This window comes from Sapajus apella, unplaced genomic scaffold, assembly GCF_009761245.1.
Source record: "Sapajus apella isolate SASKATOON/1434 unplaced genomic scaffold, GSC_monkey_1.0 scaffold88, whole genome shotgun sequence".
NCBI lineage: Eukaryota > Metazoa > Chordata > Mammalia > Primates > Cebidae > Sapajus > Sapajus apella.
This window is the reverse complement of record NW_022437028.1, coordinates 5,602,022-5,609,722: the sequence shown is the minus strand read 5'-3', so window position 1 is coordinate 5,609,722 and position 7,701 is coordinate 5,602,022. Positions and strand designations below refer to the sequence as shown.

At 50.2% G+C, this 7,701-nt stretch overlaps 1 protein-coding gene across 1 annotated transcript in view; it reads left to right on the top strand.

The window, feature by feature from the left end:
* FKBP6 (FKBP prolyl isomerase 6) overlaps positions 1 to 7,701 on the top strand; it is a 34,437-nt gene that overhangs the window by 14,114 nt on the left and 12,622 nt on the right. The gene's annotated exons all lie outside the window — the stretch shown is intronic.

Below are 7,701 nucleotides of genomic sequence, written 5' to 3'. Positions count from 1 at the left end.
TCTCCGTGAGAAGGAAGTTCGCCCACGTGCTGCGGGCCTGCCTTCTCTGTGAGAAGGAAGTTCGCCCAGACCTGCAAGTCCAGCATATAGGCTGAGGGGGTCTTGAGCTTCACATTCATTTATTTATTCATTTATTTTTTTGAGACAGAGTCTCACTCTGTAGCCCAGGCTGGAGTGCAGTGGTGTGATCTCGGCTCACTGCAACCTCTGCCTCCCAGGTTCAAGCGATTCTTCTGCCTCGGCCTCCCAAGTAGCTGGGATTACAGGTGTGCGCCTCCAAGCCCAGCTAATTTTGTGTTTTTAGTACAGACGGGGTTTCACCATGTTGGCCAGACTGGTCTCGAACTCCTGACCTCCGGTGATCTGCCCACCTTGGTCTTCCAAAGTGTTGGGATTACAGACATGAGCCATGGCACCCAGCCTAAATTGATTTTTCAAACTTTTTTTCCATGTTTTATGTGAAAGTCTCCTTGCAGTCGCCTGGAACATGAGAGTATGAGCAGAGTCATTAGTGTGATGGTGGGTGTGGCTGGGCTTTGACGTGTCAGGCTTCTCTTCATCTGCTTTTTCCTGAGAACTTGAAAGCCTCCAACTTGACTGTTTCTCTAACACATTGCTAAAGCAGACAAGATCCAGATGTCGCAGGGTAGGAGTGGGCTGTAGCTCTTAAATTCTGCTTCCTATTAGAGATTTGAAGATGCTGAAAGCAACAGGGAGCAGAATGTAACCTTCCTCCCAAGCACGCACCTCGTTATTGGCAGGCACAGGGAGGAGGTTCCCAAGGGCGTGAGATAACCCTCCAGTCTGGTCTACTATTTAATAAAATTAATGGAAACAAAATCACCTGCCTGAAACACCTGCTCAGCTGCACCGATAACTCTGCTCTCTTGAGAGAAGTTAAACAAGGAACAAGAAAACAGCTGCTGAACGGGCTCATGGTGATAAACCTCTCCTTTGTTGCTTCCTCCATCTCCCTACAAAAGGGGCTTTCAAGGAGGAGGCAATGAAAAGGCCTATTCATCCCAGACATTTTCACAGTGGTCCATAAACTGCTATCTGCACTTTAAGATGTGCCCATCAGCATCACAGGTTAATGTTGCCTTTGTCACTGATGCTGGCCCTGTGAACCCCGGCCTTCAGGTCTTTCAGGGGCCTTTGGAGTACGTATTCTCAGGTCTTAGGAACTGAGACAGAAGCCCGGGGACTTCCCTTGTTTAGCCACTTGTAGTATCCGGTAAAAATGAAGGGCAGTCACTGTGGGCCAGACGTTCTGGACCATGACCCACAAGTCCTGCTCTGCCAGGGTCCATCCCAGACCAGGGCTTGGGCAGCCCAGCTGGGCGGCAGGCTTCCTCTCCATCATGTTGACCTCCCAGCCTCTTCAGTCTGTAGGACTGGAGGCTGCTGATCGTGAGATGGTTCCCCCATGTTTCCAGCTCAAGCATTGGTCTAACCATCAGCAATGACTGCATTTTGTTCTGAAGTAGCCTTGACTGTCACATTGCCACCGCTGCCGAGGTTGTGATAAGTTTTAGCTTTTGTGTCTTTGCTCTCCCTGCTCCCTGCTTTTTTGTGGTTGTTGTAGTGTTTGTAACCTAGTCTTTTTAAAGAAGCTAAAAATCCAGTCTTCTTGACAATCTAGTTGTCACTAGCCAGGACATTTTTTTGAGACAGGGTCTCCCTCTGTAACCCAGGCTAGAGTGCAGTGGGGCGATCTCGGTTCACTGCGACCTCCACCTCCCAGGTTCAAACAATCCTCCTGCCTCAGCCTCCTAAGTAGCCGGGACTACAGGTGTGAGCCAGCACGCCTGGCTAATTTTTGTATTTTTAGTAGAGATGGGGTTTCACCATATCAGTCAGGCTGGTGTCAAACTCCTGACCTCAGATGATCCACCTGCCTCAGCCTCCCAAAGTGCTGGGATTACAGGTGTGAGCCACCGCACCTGGCCTAGGACAATTTTAACTTTTTTGTCTTAGATGTTAGATACCACTGACTTGTAAGCTCACTTCTAGTAGAATGAGTGTTCTCTTATGTATGTGTTCTAAGCCTCTGGCTATGGCAGACAGCATGCCTTTTCCATCTTTGTATTTTCTAGCATCTGGAGCCATGCCTGGCACACGATTGGTGCTCAGGAAGTGTTGGTTGGACTAAGTGTGAACTAGCCAAAGTGGTAGACCAGCCTCTCATAAAACATCCTCCGGGCTGGCTCTGGGACTGGCTGTCAGACCCTTGCTATTGCCAAGGACAGAAACCCATCTTTAGCATCAGCCAAAAAAAAGATTTGCAGAAGTCGTCCTGGGAGTGGCTCACAGAGCTGAGAGGAGTTTGGCAGTCCTTGGGCAGATAGTGGCCGGGCAGCTCTGAGGGCCTCAGGGACTGGGTCTCCCCTCGGCTTTGTTTTCTGCCTCCATTGGGAGTGCCCACACATCCCTTTCTGCAGCCTCCTCCCTGTTGGAGAGTTCTGTACCCCACACCTCCCTCCTCTTCCTGTCCCAACCATAACTCCAGTTTGAAAACTCCTGGGCAGGACTCTGGCCTGACGGGGCATGTAAAGCCCCATGAATGGGGGTTTGTGTCTTATCCTTCCTATCCTGACATGCGGGTGTCTGAGAACCACCCCCTTGTGATCACTTTACTGTGTCTGGAAAGGAGCTGTAAAAGGAGCTCTAGAGCTATTTTCAGCCATTTAAGTGGTTAACATACAGCAGGTGAAATTTGTTCTGTGGTTTCCAAAGGTCAGAACCAGTAAGCCAACACAATAGGAAGAGAGAATGTGGCCTGATAGGAGATTTACCAGTCAAAGGTCCTAGCGAGAGTTATCCCACCATGGAGTACACAGCGGAAAGGGACCACTTTGACTGCTTTTGGGGAGTGGCCTTGGGGAAGCATCTGTCTCAGGCTCCTCCGCTGTGTTCCACAGGGCTGTGGGGCATCTCGGGAGCTGGTGCAGTCCCTGTCAGGGTCTGTCCAAGCAGTACTGGAGGGCCCTGAGAGGTTGGTGATGGGAGAAATTCGATCGCCTTCCTGGTCCTTTTTACCATCAGGCAATTGCAGACCTTCAAGGCAGAGGTAGCAGCTCCCATTCCCAAGGCATCCAGCCCAGATGAAATACTATGTCCCATGCTTGGCATCAAAAAACATCACCCAAGGAAAGGGAGTAGCAGGAGAGACCGGTTCAAGACAGACAAAGATTTTGTTGCCTGCTGGTCCCAAACACACCAAATGCAAGGACTGGGTTGCCAGAGGAAACGGCATTCTAAACAGGGGAAAGCCATGCCCTGCCATGCCCTGCCCTGCCCCACGTGGCCTGCCTTCCTCACTGTCTCCTTCCACCATCCGTCTGGGGAGCTGACTTGCAAGGCACTCTGGATGCTATGTGGCATATGGAGAGAGGTCCAGTGCCACTTCTGCAGCCCTGCCCTGCAGGGACTGGGGGTCTAAACAGGGACAGCAACACAAGTCCATTAAATAACAGTGTTCTAGAGTGGGCTGTGGGCGAGGGTCCCTGATCAGAGAGAGGCTTTGCTGAGCCAGGCCTGGGGGATGGGTCCAAGGGGACTGGGAGGGAGTTGTGAGAGGTCCTGTTATTGTCCCTTCATTTGGGGCCTACTCAGAACGTGGGTGGCATTTTGTAGGGCATCATAGAAGAGGGGAAGACCTAGCCACAGCTGAGCTGCTCTGAGAGGCTGAAGGGGCGGCGAGGGTGCACATCTAAACTGGCAGGTCCATCAGGCGGCAGGTGTCTGAATGAGAGGTCTGCAACTCCTAGGCAGCCTGGAGGTGAACCTACTGGCAGGAGCAGAGAGGCAGCAGGTGGGTGCGGCCTCCCATCTGGGGCCGACAGGAGGGCGCTTTCTGGGATGAGTTCTCACGACAAAGCAGAGCTTACCTGAGGGAGCGTGACTGCAGTGCCTGAGGGTCTGAAGGTGCCCTGACCGAAGCTATTGATTGTGGAGGAGAGGAGTTTTAGTGGCGAGTCGGCCATCTGCTAACAGAGGTGGATGGGCAGGGGCCAGAATCAGGGGTCTAGGCTTGTTCCCGTGTACCAGGTGTGACAGGGAAAGCTCCATGAGGGGTGGGCAGAACTTGAAGGAGTCTTGGGTTATGTGGCAGGACCAAGGGCACAGGGTGAGTTGACCCCCCACGCCATCGGCTTACCTACGCATGGCTTCCATTCTTTTCCTCTTGGTTTATCATGACATTTTCTTCTAGGTTGTTTTGCTAGTATTGCCTACCAGTTATTACATTCTTCTTACTGTATTTTTACTAGTTTTGGTTCAAATTTTTTTATTAATCATATTTTAAATGCCAGGTGTTCTACATGTTTTGCGTGTGTGACTGTTTTTTAAAGTACGATCTGCATAATGTCGATACAATCTCCATTTTACAGTTGATGAATTTAGGCATGAAGAAGCTATGTAATTGCCAAGGCTGCAGAACTCCGAAGTGATAGAGCCGGAGTCAAACACTGCATATACACAGGGGAACCCGATTGGAACTTCGCTTTCTTCTGCAGAGTCTTCCACAGGGCTAAATGTTATGTTTCTATTGCCATTTCTTGATTTATGTTTTGGACATTTAGCTATTGACCTTCTGCTATAATAGAACCTTTCCTCTCATTACTACTTGTAGATCCTCTACTAGATTATTGTAACAAAACTACTACATTCAGTACTGATGTTCTGGCTTCAGATAGCTAAAGAGAGCATCTCTTGTGTTCCGCTTTGTCTTTATTTATTTTCAAGCAGAGGCTTGCTCTGTCACCCAGGCTGTGGTACAGTGGTGCTATCACAGCTCACTGCAGCCTCAGCCTCCCAGGCTCAAGCAAGTTTCCTGCCCCAGCCCTCTGAGCAGCCGGGACCACAGGCACGTGCCACTATGCCCAGCTAATTTTTTGTTTGTTGTTGCAACGGGGTCTCACCATGTTGCCCAGGCTGGTCTGGAACTCCTAGGCTCTAGTGATCCTCCCTCCGTGGGCTTCTGAGTGCTGAGAATACAAGCGTGAGCCATAGCACCCAGTCATATCTATCTATCCTTAATTCATCTGAAGTTACACAATGGCATGTCCAGGTGCACCCTGCTGCTCAAGTCCTTTAGATAGAGCCCTTCTAGAGGCTTAAGCTTTATTTTTTATTTATTTATTTATTTATTTATTTTGAGACAGAGTATTGCTCTGGTGTCAGGCTAGAATGTAGTGGCATGATCTTGGCTCACTACAACTTTCATCTCCCAGGTTCAAGCGATTCCCCTGCTTCAGCCTCCTGAGAAGCTGGGACTACAGGTGCGTGCCACCATGCCTGGCTAATTTTTTGTGTCTTACTAGAGATGGGGTTTCACCATGGCCAAGATGGTCTTGATGTCCTCGGGATCCACCCGCCTTAGCCTCCCAAAGTGCTGGGATTACAGGCATGAGCCACCGCATCTGGCTGAGGCTTAAGCTTTTAAGAGCTAAGAAATTTCTCTGTACTATTTCCTTAATCACATCTTCTCCCTTTTTCCTTGTCGTCTTGTTCTGGGATGCCTGTTGGTTGCAAGTTGGCCCTCCTTCAGGGATCCTCTATTTTGTCTCCTTAAAGTTTTTTTCTCCCTGTGAAATGTACTTAATTTTCCCACTCTTCCATTTTCATTTCAGCGATCAACTTTTTGAATCTATGAGCTCTTCTCAGATTTCTCTCTTTCATAATACTACACTTTCCCCCCCTTCTTTATAGTTTGAAAAATCTCAAACTTACATAACTAAGGAGAATAATGTTAGGATTCCCCCATGTGCTCAACCTCCACCTTTAACAATAACATAAAGCCAAGGTTTCCTTCCGTGACTCCGCCCACGTCCTCCCTGTAGAGCAGGGAAGCCTGTTTCCTTCTGTCCTCTCATTCCCAACACTCAGGACTTGCTGAACTCTTCACTTCGGACACCAGACGTGTAGGGTTTTCCCCACACCCACCAGTTCTGAGAGCGCTCTGTCCTGCATGACAGCTCTGACTCGGACTCAGTGCACACTCCTCAGGGTAAGGGCTCAGTTCCACAGGACTGTCCCAGCGCAGACTCCAGTCACGATTCCAGGTTTTCACCTGTGCTTCTTAGTAACTGGATATACATCAGAGGTTCCCATGCCTGTTCCTTTGGGTTGAGTCATTGAGAATATGGCGTTCAGAACTCAGAAACACCTACTTACAGTCACTAGTTTATTACAGAGGTTTTTAAAAAGATACAGATGAGCCAGACATGGTGGCTCAGGCCTGTAATCCCAGCATTTTGGGAGGCAAAGGTGGGCAGATTCCTTGAGGTCAGGAGTTCAAGACCCGCCTGGGCAACATGGTGAAACTCCTTCTCTACCAAAAATGCAAAAATTAGCTGGATGCGGTGGCGTACGCCTGTAGTCCCAGCTACTTGGGAGGCGCACGTGGGAGGATTGCTGGGAGCCTGGGAAGTCGACGCTGCAGTTGGTGCCACTGCACTCCAGTCTGGGTGACAGAGTGAGACCCTGTCTCCAAAAAAAAAGGGGGGATACAGATGAGCCAGTGGGAAGGTGCACAGGACAGGTGTGAGGGACGGGACGTGCCAGCACCCACACGTGGTCAGCAACCCCGAAGCGCTCTGAACCCTGTTCTTTCTGGAGCGATTGATTGAATGGTTGGCCATTGGTGATTACCAATTGAAGGCTGCTTCAGCCCCTCCCTTAGTCCCATGACTGGTTCCCCTGGCAGCCAGCCCCCATTCTCAGGCTGTCCAAGAATCCCCAGCCACCACTCATGCCGTTAGCATACAGAGAAACACCCATCATTTCAGAGATTCTGGGGATTTTAGGACCTGTGTGCCGTGAAGTGGGTAGAGACCAAATAAATATTTCTGCCTATGTCACAGTCCACCTGCTTCTCTCTGGCCACAGACCCCGTAACAGCAAAACGATGTCCAGCTCAAGAGATACTGGCATGTTGCTAGAATCCCATGTAGTCACGAATAAAGAGCCAGCCCTTCGCTGTGTGGTCCCGGAGTGGAAGTGTCACTCCATGTCTGTGGTGCTTTATCATGTCTGTAAACCCGTTTAACCTTTCCGATATTCTCGTGAGGAGGAAATGATCGTTTCCGTCTCAGATTGGGGAAGGAGTAAACCTTAGAGAATCAGGACCCTTTCCCTGAGGAGGCCTCCATGTGTATAAACAACTGACTGTTTTCATTAGATTTGAAATGTGACGCCCCCAGATGATGCCTGAAGCCTTAAACATATTCAGCTGCCTTATTCAGGTGGCGTGTGCCCCTGGAGTGGCCATGCATTTTTATCCTTCTCTCAGATGTTGAGGAAATTCCCCTCTCCTCTGCTCTCCCCATTTAAGAGAAGCTGAAGCCTTTGGGCTGTAGAGGACTGAGCCCTGCTGCTTGGCCAGCCTTGGGGAAAGAGGATCTCAACAGACTAAAAACAATGTTTTCTGGATAGTCAGAGCAGCTCCCAGGAGGCCCCAGTGGAAGTAGAGTACAGGCTGTGGCGGGGACGCTCCTGCGGCTGGGATTCTGGGGCTTGATCTGAGGCGAGCCCTGGAGCAGCGGACCCTCAGCCCAGTGCCAGCGCAAGGCCACAGGAGGCCTCTGGGGCCAAGGGTTCCCTGGTTCCAAAATAGCCTTCCTGTGACCCGGCTGTCCTGCTCAGTTGCCAGGAAACCGCAGGAGCAGATCATCATCTCTCACGGTATGTGATTGGACC